The 16,620-nt window shown below is 40.5% G+C and overlaps 1 long non-coding RNA gene across 1 annotated transcript in view; it reads left to right on the top strand.

Annotated features, from left to right (window-relative positions):
* LOC135451714 (uncharacterized) overlaps positions 1 to 7,262 on the top strand; it is a 54,723-nt gene extending 47,461 nt beyond the window's left edge. The window contains exons 4-5 of the long non-coding RNA XR_010441413.1: positions 6,736 to 6,976; positions 7,082 to 7,262. This is a non-coding gene — a long non-coding RNA (uncharacterized LOC135451714). The remainder of the gene's footprint in view (positions 1 to 6,735; positions 6,977 to 7,081) is intronic.
* Positions 7,263 to 16,620: the final 9,358 nt, after the last annotated feature.

Below are 16,620 nucleotides of genomic sequence, written 5' to 3'. Positions count from 1 at the left end.
CTAATTTGCAACAAATGTCTTTTAGAACTAAAATCATGTGATAAACAGAAAACCCTTAAAATATCAGTCTTAGAATTGGTTTGGAATATTCTCTATTATCTCTGTGGAAGCTTTTCAGACTATGCTGCCATATAGTCATTAATTTTATTTCCTAAATGTTTTTCATATTCCTTCTCCCCATTAATTTCAAAACACTTAACCAATTCAATTTCCCAATCACTCTGGCTAACCTGAATCTGTATCATTCAGTAAATTCTTCATTTTCTTGAAGAACTTCTTCAACCCACAATTCAAGATGAAGCACAGACTCTCCTGTGTAGGCTGACTGAAGACCCATAGCCGTACTTGTACTGAACTATAGTTAAAAGTAAATTCAAAACTGACTTGTTTAAAAAAGACAAAGAGGCTACACTGAATCAAAGGAAGGGTAAACTTTTCAACAACTCACAGTCATTTATCTGGAAAGCTCTACAAAGACCTTACTTTTGTGCTTGAGCACTTCCCATACCGGAAAAATAAGGGAAAACGGAGTTTGTTCAGAAGCTGGTGTTGCCACAGGCAATGGTGAAATGAGCAGTCTCTTTGAGGGAGGATGTGGTTTGCAGGTGGCAAAGAGGAGCTGGAGCTCTGCCAGTGTGAGTACCAGTATGGCATTCAAGTCAACCCCATCAACCTCCCAGCCAACTCAAAGTAACACGTGCCGCATGCTAATAAACATCATATGGCTTTTCAGTCTGTGGTGGGAAGGGCCAAACCTGCAATTTTTAAAACTGGGGTTTTTTTTTTGTATTGAGATTATTTAATTAATGGAAGATTCCATGTAAAGGCACCGTATGGACAAAAGAAAAAAAATTCAGAATTCCAGCAGTGTCAGAAGTTAAAGTTTGGGTTGGATGGAGGTGAAGTGGCTCATCAGCTTTTGTCAAGAGGAGATTCAGGATAATGGAAATGTCAGCAGAGGACCCTGGAATGTTTAGATGCGTTTTCTGCCATGTCTTCTGACAGCTGGCAACAGAATAGTGGAGAAATGCAGGAAAAGGTTAAAATAGCTTGTCAGTAAGATGCTGTCTGTAAGAGGGTGCCTTGGTTTGTGCCGTTTCTTATCATTTTTTATTTCAATGCACAGCAGCCAGAAGATTACATAAAATTCCTAAAATAAGATTAAAAATTTTGTGATTTTAGTGTGCTGTTATATCTGTCAGCTTCACTTGGTGATGTCAGTAGAGGAGACATAGAAGGAGATCTATGTCTAGAGAGGTTTGATTGTGTTTGTCAGAGAGTCTTTTCTCTTTTTGGATTTTAATTGTCTGATTACAATGTGTTGTCTAGTATAAATATTAACTAGGTACTTGGAAAGGTTTAAATATTTGCCAGAGTGTTATCAATGGGGTCTAGTGTCACAAATGAGTGGTTTAGGTTGCTTAAAGCATCATCATCAAAGCTATTAGCAAAAGCGGGTTTAATAGAAATTTGTGGAAATATAACATAATGAAGTTTGACAGCACAGTTCACTCTATTACTGCATGGATGAAGCATGCAAAGGAAATTCAGATGAGAATGTGTTTAGAATGATTTTCAGAGACAGGGAGCACAACAGGGTAAGGATGCAGATGGGTGGGGACACAAAGGGTCAGGATGCAATCAGATGAGGCAGACCCTCACACTGGGTCCTAAGGCTGAGAATAGTTCCCCTTGCTTTCTATGCTCCTGATGGAGCCCAAGCAAGGCTGAGCCCAAACTCAGTCTCCAACTTGGTCAACAGCTTACATCAAAAGCATTTAACAGCCCCTAATCAATGGCTGACCCAATAGGATTTGCTATGAGCACAGCAGTAACTCTAGATCTGAGATGGCAGCATTCCTACCCTGCTTGCTATGGAGTATTTCAGTCAATTCACACCTGCACAGCTACCAACACAGGGTGTGTATGTGCAGAGGTACCTGCTGAATTCCCCTCACATTCAGTGCAATACTTGGGGTGCCTTTGCCTTTCTCAGCAGACAAGGGGTGAGCCTCCACCATGGGGGTCACAGCTCAGGCCCTTAGGCAGATTTTGGGGTGGCCCTCGAGTATTGCAAAGGTGCTGGTGAGCTGAGCTGTCCCACTTGGGGACATGCTGCCATAGCCCCCTATGCCCCAGGGAGCCCCAAAGGCCTCACTTAGCACCACTGCTGAGTGGTGGGTGCAGGCTGATTGGCATTAGCTATCAATGTCCATCCTGGCTGTAATCCAATACAGTGATTATTGGAATTTTTCAAAGTCCAGTAACAATAGTATTGTTCTCCTTGGGCTATGATTCAGGCAAGTCATGTTCCAAGGCTGCCCAGGGATGACTGCTTATCTCTTGTCCCTTTCCTTGGTTAGGAAACAGAAGTTCCTGCTGCAGCCACTGCTCCTGATAAGCTCCAGGGGAGTTTAACTGCCATGGTGCCCTTAGCCAAGGACAGACCTAAGGAGGATTCCTGAGATCATAGAGCAGCCTGAGAGAAAAGAATGGGGGGAATGCACCACCACACCCAGTTAGACTAGAAAGGCACAAAACCAGTATTCAAGATGTAATCACAGATCTCCTTTACCAATCTCTTTAATTAGATATTTTCTAGCTTTCATAGCTGCAATGTGTAATCCAGGTGTAGCAGGCAGTGTACAGGAAATTAAAGTAGAATCTTATTGTTGGAAGGAATATGGCAATGTAGATTGTAAATGGGAGATACAAAAAGTAAGAGAACAATAGTAGGAACATATCAGTCCTTCTGCAGGACATCATCTGATAGCTGTTAATCAGAGAAGGAAGCCCTGCTCTGGATTCTCAGGCGGCCTAAATTGAATTGTCTAGACTGGGGTGAACAGAAGGGATTTGTATCAACTAAGATCTTGCCCCACAAGTTTGAAAACATATTCAATGAAGTTTGTCCAAGGTTGTCAGCGGCTTGTTAAAAATGTGAAGAGCTTACAGTGACTGTACATTTAGAGGTACATATTTAAGATGCAGCACCTAGCCGTGGTCTATAGCTCTGGAAATATATTTTTGCAGAAAATTTTAGCAAAATTCAAGAAACAGAAGCATCTTTGCTTTAGTTACATGGGGGGAATATGAATCTTCCAGACTGGAAACCATAACATGTACAGCACAGGAAGAGCACTCAAAATTTAGGCAAGCAGGTTATGACAGGGGAATAGAAACCACAGGAGGATGTGATGATAAAGCTCAGGACACAGCCAGGTCATGGTTGCAGCAGTCCAGCCTTAAATATCTTTGGGCAAGATGTTCAGAAATTACCCATTACATATAACTGAATAAAAAAAAATATTCCCAACTAATAGCAATTCTACACAGCTCTCTAGGCCTTCCTCTCCAGGAATTGTCCTGGAGAAGGAGACTATATAGAAGCTAAAGATTTATACTGCCAACTTTGGAAGGGTTTGGTACTAAATTCTTACAAACCTTATTTCCCATAGACCCTCTATGGCAGTAAAAGGAGTCCAGCAGCTGCAGCAGAATTGAACTGTTCCAGAACACATGCCTTATGTTTTTCTAGTAACTTTAATACACTGAGGCATGTCAGTCCAGGTAGAAACCTCTGCTTTCTGAAATAAGCCTATTTGGGTCAATGTGTCAAAGGAATTAATTTATTTTCAGTTGCATTTATTTATTTTGAAAACATGTTACATATGAAAAAAATTTGAATTGTTGAAGTTGAGGTGTGTGTTTATTTGAATCTGAGATTCTACTGAAATGGATTTTTTTTTTTACTTATTAAAAAATCAAAAATATGTATGATGAAAACTATTTTAATTCCACTTTTTGGCTGAGGACAAACACAGCTGTATGGAAATTTAGTGTGGTGGTTCCCACAGGAAATGTAGCCCCACCATAAAACACAACAATATTCTTAATTTTCTTCTAAAACTGAAAATCTACCATTGTCTGGGAAATCTGAGTAATTTCACTTGCATAGTGAGTGATATGTTTTTGAAGAAACAGCACTATTGAATTTTGAGCTTCAGTAGCCTTTCATTTCCCATCTGTAATTTCCCATTAAGACAGGATTTTGTACCAATGTATTTCTATAGAACATGACAACAGTTCCTTTTACAGGCACTTATTTTTGTAGTATTTCAAATGTGAAGATCAAAGTGATTAATGGATTCCATTTTGCTGTAGAAGTACTAAGAGAATACTTCCTTCGATGACTTCTGTAATCAGGTTTAATTAAAATAGTTTTTTGCACTTCAGAAAATGAGATTCAGATATTTATTTGAATGTAACTATAGTCATTTAATTAAATCATTAGCAATCACAGAGATGACATTATTAGTTCAAGCTCACTTAGCGTGTATTTTAGCTTGAGGCAAAGCCATGGGCTGAAATCAAGACAGGCAAATAATTTTTTTTCCATTTCATTAACATAAAACCTTGTGAACTTAGTGTATTATTACTGTAGTCTGAGTTAGAGCAAGCTCTATCAAATTTCACCAGGACTGGAATCCAATGTGCTGGGCCTTAGAGCTTCCTGGCAGAGAGCTCCTGGCAGGCACAGCTTGTAGTTTAAGTGGACAATAGAAATAAAGTGTATAAAGGAGAACAGGCAGCTGCAGCTCCCAAACCTGGTCACAGCATAGCTTCACATGATCAGGTATTATGCAGGAGCTCATGTGGCCTCCACCAATTCCACTGGAGTTGGGAACTCTCCCTCTTAATTGCAAATCAATAGTTTTACAGCTGTTTGTTTTTCCTCTGCCTGCATTTTGTTAAACTCAAATATTTGGCGTTATTACTAATGTGAAAAACTTGAGAGTGAGTCTCTGTTAGTATAAAATTGTTGCTTTGTAATCTTCCCTTTATTCTGTGTCCTTATGGCACTGAAATACTCACTGGATTCTTCTGGTATTTCCCTTGGTTTTGGTGCACCAACACATAAAAAAACGTGGGGATGAATTGGATGCAAATGTTGCTTCTAATGAGGAGTAGAAACCTTATTTCCATTAAATGAGCAGAAGAGAAAAGAAGAAGATCTTTTAGTGAAAGACACTCTAGAGAGACAAAATTGTCTCCAGTAGGGCTTTTCAGGACTATTGTACAGAGACTGATGCCTCACAATGTCTCAGTTCAGAGCCCCAGCCCCAACCAAGGCCACGTGTTCCTGCTGGGCACTTAAAATCTGCTAAACAAATGGTTTTTAGGGTATAGAAAAGCTCCTAGAGGAGATGCAATTTTTGTATTGCAACAGTCCAGTCCTAATTAGTGTAACAAAATGTGCTGTCTTTGAGGTGGGCAAGCAGACAAAGACATCTGAGAGACAGGGATGGGAGCCAAAAGCCAAATTGCAAAGTATTAGTGGGCTAGTGTGGGAATTATACTAAGAGGGTTTTCCTAAAAGCTGTCAAGACCCATAGGGAGAAGTGGGATGCTTCACTGTGGAGGTCTTGGACATGAGTGTAATATACTGACAGTTTCAGTTCTCTCATTTGCAATTTATGAATAGATGAAAAGAGCAACTAAAAACAAAATAAAAGTGCAATTGCCTTTTTCAGTCTTCATTAGCATTCTTTTCTTGAACAGATGGGCCCTCGCTAGATATTCTTATGTTAAGTTTTGTTCTGTTTTGGGCAATATTATGTTATTAAAATTATTTAATAAACTTAAATTTCTAGAGACAGTATCTGAATTGTCATGAACTAAAGGGTTAGAGCTGGGAGAAAAACATCTTGCTGTCAGCTTAAAAATCACCTGAAATTTATGTTGTTTCTGAAACCAAGGACAACTCTGGAAAAACCTTCACTGGTTTACGGACCACAACTCTTTTGAGATCATCACCCCTATTTCCTTATCACTTTAAAATTCAGGTCATGTTTTCAAGGTGGTTGCTGAGATCTACAGACATGAAACATGTCTGCAAACTCCACACCATCTTCACTCTCTTCAAGTGCATTACTGCTGCTTTTTATATTTTGCCGTTTGATTGCTTTGTAAGAAGGAAGGAAATTCAAGGATTGAGATAAATCAGCAGGAAAATTCAACTCTTTTTTCCCACCATGTTTTCTTTTGTTTGGCCTGATTGTAGCTATTCACATTTTTGAGATGATGAAAATTTGTTCATTTTGTCATACCAGGTCTAACTTTTAAATAAGTAGTTAGAGGTCTGAAAATTTCTGGGAAACCAAACCTACATTCTGGTAAATATTTTCTTTAAGAAAAGGAAATGGGAATGCTAAGACATTAGCCTTAATATTTCATTCTGGAGCTGACAAAAGATTTAATTTTAATATTTGAGATGTCATTTAAATGTGTGATTTAAGTAATATCAGTAGGTAAATGAGGCTCTAAATTTATAAGTAAGACATCTAATTTTGAGTTAAATTAACTATTTTAGCTTCATTTTATTGGACTCCAAAATAATATTGACATGTAAAATGTTTAATATTAAATCAAATTTCTTTCAGAGGTTTTTTCTTTCAGCTGTCAAGGCAAAAGATAATTTTCTCTCAGAAAGCAGGGAGATGTAACAACCATAGACCTGCTGCTGTTGGCAAGGCAGGATGAGAAATAAAAAATGTGCCAGTACCTGGGTAAGAAGCTCTCTGTGATTGAAAGGCTTCAGCATCTTCTTTTGCTTTGTTTTGCTTAAAGGCATTTCTGATTTATTTCAGTGTTCCAGAGTCCAAACACTGTAATGTAATATTTAAATCGCTGTTCGACTTCTCCTCAAGCTTGATTTGAAATATGTATTTGTAGGGAGGCCTGAGGCTTGCAAGAGGAAAACAACAACAGGGAATCCGAGGTGTCCCTTGGCCATCCAAGGATTGGGTCTTTGGGATCTCTGAACTGTCTGGTTCTTGAGGGAGAACCCCTCACTCCAGAGGAGCTCAGAGCAGTGATTTAGATTACACTGATCCTGCCTGGGACACAGAAAGGATTTGGTGCCAGACAAAGGAGCATCTGTTGATCTTTTGGAACCTGGAGAGAGCCTGCTGCAGTAAGTTCTAGTTCATCCTGTAAATGCACACAAAGCTGCATGTACATGGCAGGAGTGTAGCTTAATTAACTGCCAATGTTTTTTCTTTTTTCTCTACACACAAAGCAATTCACAGGAATGCAGGCAAAGGGAAGAGAGCCCTTGGTTTGGCTCAGCAAACTTGAGCTCCAGCTACAGAAACTTATCCCATGTGTAAGGCAAGACTCTTCTGTATCTCAGGCTGTACTTTACCAGCTCTGAAAGCAGCTACAGAGATATTGCTGTGCTCTGCAGAGCACCTGGCACATTCCAACAGTGGGCATCCCAAGGCAGGTGTTGCTGTCAGTGGGAGCAAACTTCCAGAGCAAATGGAGTGAACTGCTGGAACTCCAAATGATTCTGGGAGCTGAGGGAAATGTGGTTCACTGTTTTTCACTCCCTTCTTCCTACCTGGTATTTTAATGCCAAATATCTGGCTTGTGTTTCTGGAACCCTCCTTCTGACCTTCACTGTTGTGAATCTGACTCTCTTCTCCCCTTTTCTGCCTGCCAACATGCAGGATTTCCTCTGGAGTTACTGCCCTGTGTCTCTCTGAGAGGTCTGTGGCCAGGACAGGCCCCTGACACAGCTGTCTTCCTTCTAACATTAATTTCATGTATTTATAAACATCAATGAATGTAAGTCTCCCAAGGATCTGTGTAGGTACTGAGGAGCCTTTGAGGAATTACCATGGCCTCTACTGGCCACAAAATTGTTCTCAGCATGATGCTCTGGGAGAGCTGTTTATATTCTGCATGAAAGGTCTTTTCTGCTGGAAATCTGGTATTGGCTGCCAATAAATAAGACAGAAATCAGGAATTCCCAGACTGTTTATGCCATGTTACAAATCTGGCCTCTTCAGCTGTATTCTTGGCATTCTTCCTTACCATAAAAAGTGTGTGAACATCTTGTCATACTCACTATACCAGGACTTTGAGACCCATGCTGGAATATTCATCAAGGGAAACAATGTAATTTGAAAATATGCAAAATCTTGAACAAAGCATTTATTTTTGAAAGAGGTGGAATAATTTTTTTTAATCTCTTATAGTAATTATTAAAATCTTTTTTTTTTTTTTTGCCCTTCGTAATTAAAGGGAGTGGGTTTTTTTAGCTTTACATTGTATTCAAATTACCCTGTGGACTGGGGACAATTTTATTCTTAGTTTGAAATGTTGTGTATGGAGCATTCACAATGAAATCAAGTTAACACGTATAGCTTTGTTAAAGACTTACATAAAATAAAAGAGAAGCTAGCTGATCCTTCTCTATCTACCTTAAGTCCAGAAAAATAATGCAGATACTGCTATGGTAACCAGAACTGAGTATTGTACCAAGACTAAATTCATACTGCTCCTCTAGTTTCTTTACCTTGTTTGTGATTATTGAGTTTCAAGACTGTAAATCTTTCAGATGAGAACCTCCTAGCCAAGCTACCTCTTTGGTAAAAAAAAAAATATTAAATACTGTAAAAATTTTTCGAGGAAGTGAAACTGACTCCTTTAACATGTTCTTTTGAAATGAAGTTTTCTGCCTTAGTTTTCCTGCTCACAACTCTCTCTTTCTTTGTAGTCCTCTTTGGCTCAGTGAATATTTAATTATCTACCCAAAATGAAACCGTTCCAGCAGGAAAGAGGCAGACTCTATAAAGTCTACTGTTAATATTATAGCTTCCTTTTACAAAAAATACAATGAACTTAAAATTCTGGTAACCAGATGTGCTTTGCCATGACTCACAAAGGTCTGATATTTCCCTCTTGAATGCATTTTCTATCTCTGCAAGCTTTCACCACTACAAACCTTCCTCAGAGGAGAGTAGTTTTTGCCCTGTTCCTGTATGGAAATGAACCATTTAATCTGACCTTGAACTTAATTGTGTTCTGCTGCCAAGTACTGCACCATGGACACAAGAGCCTCTATATGCTAAGGGAAACTGTGTAAATTCACAGTCAGCACACTGACTAGAAATAGAAAGGGATATGAACCTTCCTTTCCTATGTTCCTCCCCACTAAGATAGTATTTCAAGGTGAAAATTCTAGTTTTGGAGAGCTTGTATTTTCCAGAGGAAAAATGCCCAATCAGAAACAGAAACTTAGTTCTCGTGGCAGTTAGCACAGAAGGCTTAATGTAAGTGTTTTCTGGGTTTAAAAGAGAGTGGTTCAATATTCCCCTCGAGATATATTTACTGGCTAGGTTACTTTTGTGGGTGGAAACTTTTCCTTACTGGTGCTTTCCAGGCAACCACTATTCCAAACCTCTTTGGACAAGAGCATATACCTTTTTCTATAGAAGCTTCCAGAGAAGTATGTTATTTTGGAGGGATTTTATATTCTCTGCTCTGGATGTCCAGGCTCTTTTCCAACTCTTGTTATGCACAATTGAAATAACTCCAAGTAGAGGACAATAATACATCTCCTACTGTCTAAATGTAGCTGCCTTATTTAGAGGGTTTGTTCCTCATGTTCCCCATATTGCCTCAGTATTTAATAAGCACAGAGTGTCCCCTGGCCAGTGTTGTTCTCTGCCAAATCCATAACTAGAAAACAGAAGGTATTAACTTCAGATTCTCAACTTCCTTACCAAGGATCCAGCTTGAGCAACTGAGGTTGGTCTGTGCAAATACGCTGCAGTTATTGGCCTCCTGTTGCTCCACAGAGCTGCCCCTGTTCAGTCCCAGAATATGCAGGAGGGGAATGCACCAGCCCCCTGAGCATTTCGGTGGCCTTCCACAGAGTTAATCTCATCAGTGTCTTCAGTTTGCTGCGCTGGCACCCCAAACAGGCAGCCAGCTGCAGGTACCAAATGTAGCTCACTGTGGTGTGTGTGCCCTCTGTGCTAAAGCACAAATGTGCATTAATATTTTCCTTTGGGCATTGGCAGCTGAGGCCTGGATCTGACAGCTGCTTCCTGGGGTGGTTTGAAGATAGGCAGCCACCAACTCTACCTTCACTCCTTTGGTGTGCTCTGGTCCCAGGCTCTGTCAGAAGACAATACTGGCTGTAGACAGCTGTAGTTCATGTGCTCCTTCTAGGAGCTTGAATCTTTCTGTACTTGCCCTGCTTTTAGGCAAGTGTCAGTGCTGTAACACTGCTGTGTAAACTCTTGAATAACAGTGTAGGCACTCAGTTTGTGGGGGTTGAGATGGGGCTGGCCCAGCCTCATCCCCAATGGGCACAGCTGTGAGCAGCACTGACAGCAATGAGCCATGGAGTGCCCAGTGACCAACCACCAAAGGGAACAGAGGGCACACAGGTGCAGGGCAGCAACAGGAGGGGATAAAAGGCTGGGCTAAAGAACAAGAAGGGCAGATGCTTGCAGCCTTCTGAAGTGTCATGATGTTCCTCTGTAGGGGCAGATGCCTGACGCCTTCTGCTGTGGTGTTACTCTGTATGTGCAAATGCTTAAAGCTTTCTGAATATGATGTTACTCTGTGTATCATGGCCATCTCAACTGCAACGTGTGCTGTGACAGCTCAATACGTGGCTTCTCTGGATACCATTTGTTCATTAGGGCAGGGGATGCACCAAGGTTACTATAAATGATGTTAGCCAGAGTGTCCATAGTTTGACAGTACAGAAGCATGAGTCACCAAGTCATGTTCCCCTGCAACTGGAACAACTGGCTACTGGCTTCATTGGTAGCACAAGAGCACAGAAATGGTGGGTTTAGTGTAGGGTATGATGCAGACAAAGAAGAAATTGAGAAAAGGAAGATGTTGTTATCAGTACCAGCACAGTTATGTGATGTTTATTTTTTCAGGTAGCCTGCTGATTAGTTGATTAGCTAAATATAGAAAGAGAAGCAGAAGTTTTATTACCTGAAACTTCTTTGTATGGAGAAGCATTCTTTGACCAGTTGCACAGGGCCATTTCTGGCAATGGCATTGCTTTCAGTTTGCAAGAAATCTCTGTTACTCATTGAAGTGTGATACTTTGGAAAGGGAGTAACTCAATACCTTTAGAGAAAGGGTAACATTCTATGAATATTTCTGTTGTGGAATACAAATGAAGGTTTACAGCTGGTCATTCAGTAAAGCTTATTAGAGTGAGCTTCATTAGCTCTTTTGTATGATTTTGCTAAAGGCTAAGCAGCATTCTTCGTGCCTTTGTTACTTTTTGCGCATGCTTGTACGTAGGCTAAATATAGGAACCTAGAGAGATGGAACTGGTTACAGAAGACACAGCTGTGGAGTTATTATTTACAGTCAAATTAGAGAAAAAGAACAATTGAAGGGAACAGAGACCCCACTAATAACTGCTGGGAGCCTTGATTGAAGTACTCTTTTTTTCTTATATCCAAATGCATCATCAAGAAACAATTCTGTATGGTGGTTTTATTATTGCAGTACTAGACTGTGTTGTTTTTACTTTGCCAAAATTTACTTTTTGTACAACGACTGTATCATATTAATCTGTTGCTTTGATTTTTCCTGTTTTCTTTCTCCCATAAATTGCTGGTTTCATTGTAGTGTTCTATAGAGAAAAACATCTAAAGACAGCATTTCCCTTCCTGAATCCAAACCAAACTGCAGAGCTAGTACCACAGAAATGAAACTTCCCTTTCCCAAATCAGTGATGTCAATCCATCATGTCACTGACAGATGATGAGGCTCCAAGACTAACACTGGCATCCTAAGAAAACACAAGTTCTGGCAGCATGGTAATTTAAAGCCCACTTTCTTAAGGTTCAAGTCTGTTCAGCAAAATTCTCCCACATGTCTCCCAAGACACCGCTGTGTTGGCTTCAGTCACATTTTGTGAGAGCAGTGTCCTGTGATGCTCCTGCCCTTTGAACACCCTCGTCCCAGGCTGTATTTAACACTCTGCTGCAACCTACTGATGCTCCGAGGAACTACAGATCGGGCAATCCCTCCTCAGCCCCACCCAAGCTGAGGGTTCTAAATAATTTAAACAGTCCATTTTCAGCACTCGTGACATCGTTGTTTGGAGGGGAATGCTCTTCTATTTTGGCGTTTCTATATTGGAAAGTTTCCTGAAATGCAAACTTAAAATGAGTTGCTGGTTCTGAAAATGGCTGTCAAGTTTGATGAGCACAGCAGGATGAACAGATTGTAGAGTCACTAACATGAGGAATTGTTTCCTTCTCACTGCTAAATTCTTTCTAGAACTTCAGTAATTTGTCTGAATTTATGCAGAAGGATTAATGAAGTCAGCTTTGATAACAGTTAGTAGGCACTCGCTGTGCAGGAGCAACTTGCTCTATTAAGCTACTGAGAATGATAATATGTAGAGAATATAGCAGAGTTTTTTCTCTAAAGTGCCTCAAATCTAGATGCTGGGATTTTTCCTTGTTCTATCATGACAATTACTATGTGCCCTATTATTTTTTTGTCTTCATAAACTGTGCAGAGATAATCTGGGGTTCTCAAAGGCACAAAATAGCTGCTAAGTCCTGATAATTTTAGTAGAAATGGGGAGCCCAGCATTGAGGTGACATGAGAGACAAGAAGATCATTCCTCTGGTTGTACAGCTTAAGTTGGTTTCTTAAGTATATGCTGGTGTTAGGAAAAGACTAACGAGCCAGATTTCTGGCCAAGATCTACGGCAGATACCTCTACAAAGATGATAGATGGGTGAGGAAATATCCAAATTCTACTTTCAAATTCTACTATCTGATAGGTGGTGATGGGAGATAGAGCCTATGATTCTAAGAAAAATGAACAGAAAGAAGGATGACTAAATAAGTGGAAAAGGTAACTATGGGCACTACAGCAGCCGTACTTTACGGTGTGCTTTGGGATGACCAGAGCAGCCGTGCCCTGTGTCTTTCTTTGCAAACTGTCAAAGAACGTGGCTCACAGTCTCCCAGAAGCTGTCCTAGTGTACTTTAAGATTTTTAGCATTTAAAACGGTTCCCAAATTACACACCATCAAAATTATTTCAGAGCATTTCATGCTTTCTGTTCCAGAGTACTTGAAGAGGAGCTGAGGGGAAAAATAGCTTGCATAAAAAAGCCTGGAAAGAAAAGTGTTGCTCTCATGTTCTGATTTCATCAGCCTACTGAGCCATCTTCAGGTTCAAGCCCCACACCTCAAGAGGGAGTTCATAAGTACTCTACTGGCTTACTTAGTCCTTCAGATTTGACCTAAAAATATTTCTCACTTTAGGGCCACACATCACTAATCTTAATTGTAGCTCTTTTCCCCATGTCTAATTTTCACATGTTAAATCCACTACAGTGCTATTGAGTAATCCCTGCCATTGTGTGAAGAGCTTTGGAACAGCAGAGCCTGATCTGGAGCTGATTTATGTTCCTACACAGAATAAGTCAGAGAATGAGAACACAATTTCTGTAGTTCTTAGACATCAGAAAAGAAACAAGGGAGAAGCATTTTGCAGTTTAGTCTGAAAGGACAGTTCAGCAGACAGAGGACATGAGCACTTCCTTCCTGTGATCCTTGCCTGCTCTACCTACTCTATCCTTACCTGTATCTCTTCTGTCAGAGATGAGGGTGTCAGCATTTCATACAGTCCCACCTCAGCAGCTCAAGAGCTCTGCTGGCACCCTGTGACTTCCCTGTCACCTGGCATGGCCCAGGCCTTGCTGCCAGCCCAGCAGAGACTCCCCAGGGAGAGCCTGGTGTGACAGATTTGCTGCAAAGGGTGTTTAGCTCAGCCCACACGCTGACCCCTCTCAAGATACATCACACAACCTTATTCCATTTCTGAAGGCTGCCTTCAAGAGGCCAAAGCCAGCAGCCTGTAGCTGTCTGAAGGGTTGTATTAAGAAGCCTGTCTGCCATTGTGTGAAGTGTAGAAAGCAGATAAATTGTACAGAAACATGGAGGAAGTGGTTCAAGGACCATGTGCTCCAAGGGGAGTGCCCATGTAACAAAAGCTGCAGAATTGCTGTGGGTCTGGAAGGCAGCCAAGGGGTGGCAGGACATGCTTGAATTGTCCTGTTCTTCCCACATTACCTTCATGCCCTGCCACCTGTTTCTGTCTGAGCCTGAGCTGTCCTCTGCTAGTTTTGGTCCCAATAACCAAACAAGAGCAAACAATTTATTTCCCTATTTGGACCTCCAGGTGTCCATTCTGCACAGAATGGTCTGGGGGATGAAAGCTGCTGAAGGAAAACAGTGTGGAAGCAGAAGTTCATTAGGCTGTGAATGGCTTGGGTAAGGACACCTAGGAGAGAGTTATGAAATACTGTATTAGTTCTGGGGAGGGGGAACCTCTCCATGATATTCTCTAAAGGAGAGATGATGCTTTAATTTAACACTGGCAGAAGAAGATGGATTATCTGAATACTTGGAGGAAATTGTGTGAGGAGATGAGTTAAAAGCTATTAATCAACAAGGACTGCTAAATTGAAACAAATGCAATCCAATATACTTCAGACTGTCCTGGGCACCAGAACACTTACACAGATTGGGATCACAAGAAAATAATTTATGCTGGGGAAGTTTCAACCCAGGAGGAAATTATAAGCATATGTTTTGGGGCAGCTGTAACCTAGAGCATTGTGGAATATGATTCTTAGTAATTAATATTGCAAAAGCAAGGACACCAGCATCTGAAGTGCTACCTATGGTATATTAGCAAATTACTCTTAGTAATAGGAGTACTCCTAGATAACAGAGGAGTTCCAGCCTTATGCTGGCAAATTAGTTATTGTGTCAGAGAGTGTGTCCTGCTGATTAGACAAAGTGGCTGAATAGAAATAGAATAGACAATACATTATATAGATGGAAAATACATTAGAAGAGTGTTAAACATATGGAAAGCATTTGAGACTCTGAAGGGGGAAAATGACTGGATCAAATCTGAAGAAAGAAATGTGCTCTGTGAAACACAGGGGTTTTGAAGCTAAAGAAAAACCTTAAAGATTATAGTTTATGCTTTTGTTCTTCCTTTCTTCACTTCCTTATAAAATGCCTGCTCTTATGGGAATGCACAGGTCCCAGCCAGGCACAGAGCAGTGCCAGCCCACAAGGTCAGTGTCTTTCCCTCCCCATTTCTGAAGCAGTGGGATTTCTCTTTCCATTGCTGTGCCACCCTGCCCCCAGCTCCACTTTCCCAGTCAGTGTGATTTGCATGTTTGGCTAGCACCATTATGCTTTGACTTCTACTTGAGCTGAGAGACGGGTAGAATTAATTTTGGAAGTAAGTAGAACTTCAAGTCTGATAGAAAAGAATGCCTACAAATGGTTCATTTGAGGCAAAATGTCCTCAAAATGCAGACCTTGTGGGTAGACTGTTGATAATGGCTTACACCTCCATGAAGAACATGCACAAAATCTGGCACAGAAGATCATGCAGGCATTTTTCTAGGCCATGACTCTAGATGGGTGTTCTAATGTTTTCCTTTCTGAAAAAGCAGTTGTGATACTGCAGACCACTATTTCTTTCCCATTTTATCTCTTGAAAACAGCAGCTCAAGTAGTTTAAAATCTCTGTGTGTTTGGGGGCTGCTCTGAGCGGGTGGCTTTCCTAGAGTCTCCTAACCATCAGCTGAACACTGCAGGAATTTAAAACTAGATTTGCTACCCAGCATGAAGCCAGGTGGAATTTGGGTGATTTGGGTGCAAAGCTGTGCTCCTGCAAACCTCACCAAACTGCTGCCACATCACCTGAGCAACACTGTTTGGTAATGGGTCTGAAAATAAGTTGCTCAGAGCACATGGGTGCATAGGAAGAGGCTCAGCTGTGGCTGCTTGTTTCAATACACATTTCCTAAGCAAAAGGTGTTCAGGAATTCCTTGCTCTAAATTGTCCTCTTTAAACCATTTGAATTGGGATTGGTTGTGTAGAAAACAGTGGATTGGAAAAGTTTTTCCCTTTTTTGAGAGATTTCAAAGCCACGTTTCCCATTCCTTTGGCCATGGTGTCAGCAGCAGAAACTGCTCTGTGCTTGGCTGAAGCAATACCTTGGTACAAAACCAGTTCAGCTCTCTGGAAATACACAAAGACAAGAGGCATCAAAAAGAATGAACATGTCCTTGCATTTTGGCATTATGTAAGAATGCTGAAGTTGTGTATGTCAAATAGTACAGCTACTTTTTAAACTGGATTCCTGATCTAGTCCAAAGTAATTCACCATTGTTTTTGCAATAAAAATCCATGCCAGGGCTGAAATTCCAAACAAAGTTTCCTGCCTTCAAGTCTTCCCTTGGTGCCTGAAAATACTGTATTTTATATTGACCATTTTGGCAAGACATTTCTTGCTCCCCTTTTCATGTAAATTTGTGTTAAGAGGAGAGGCCTTTGTTTTTTACCTTGTTAATGTTATTTTCTCACTTAAATACTGGTGTTTCTCCTGCATGACTCTGCATGTGACTTTTGTGCTTATGTCTTTGTAGCTTCATAACTTCAGAGAAATTTTGAAAACATCAGATGAAAAGCTGAGAAGGTCATTTGTTATATCCATAGGTTGGGTAACAAGTTTAAATATGATAATAAATAATAAGAGGTTTAAGTATAGACTAAATGTAAGTCAGTTCTAATTGTAAACAAGAAAAGACTGGGAGGAAGTTGACTACTGTACTAATAGCTGGTATTTCATATAAAACTAGACATGTCACAGACATGTGAAGATGATATCAACAGGACTAATTTGCCCAATGATATGCTGAGTGGAATGAGAAATAAAGAATTGCAGAA

This window comes from Zonotrichia leucophrys, chromosome 9, assembly GCF_028769735.1.
Source record: "Zonotrichia leucophrys gambelii isolate GWCS_2022_RI chromosome 9, RI_Zleu_2.0, whole genome shotgun sequence".
Taxonomy (NCBI): domain Eukaryota; kingdom Metazoa; phylum Chordata; class Aves; order Passeriformes; family Passerellidae; genus Zonotrichia; species Zonotrichia leucophrys.
The sequence above is the reverse complement of the archived record's forward strand: the minus strand, read 5'-3'. Positions and strand labels throughout refer to the sequence as shown.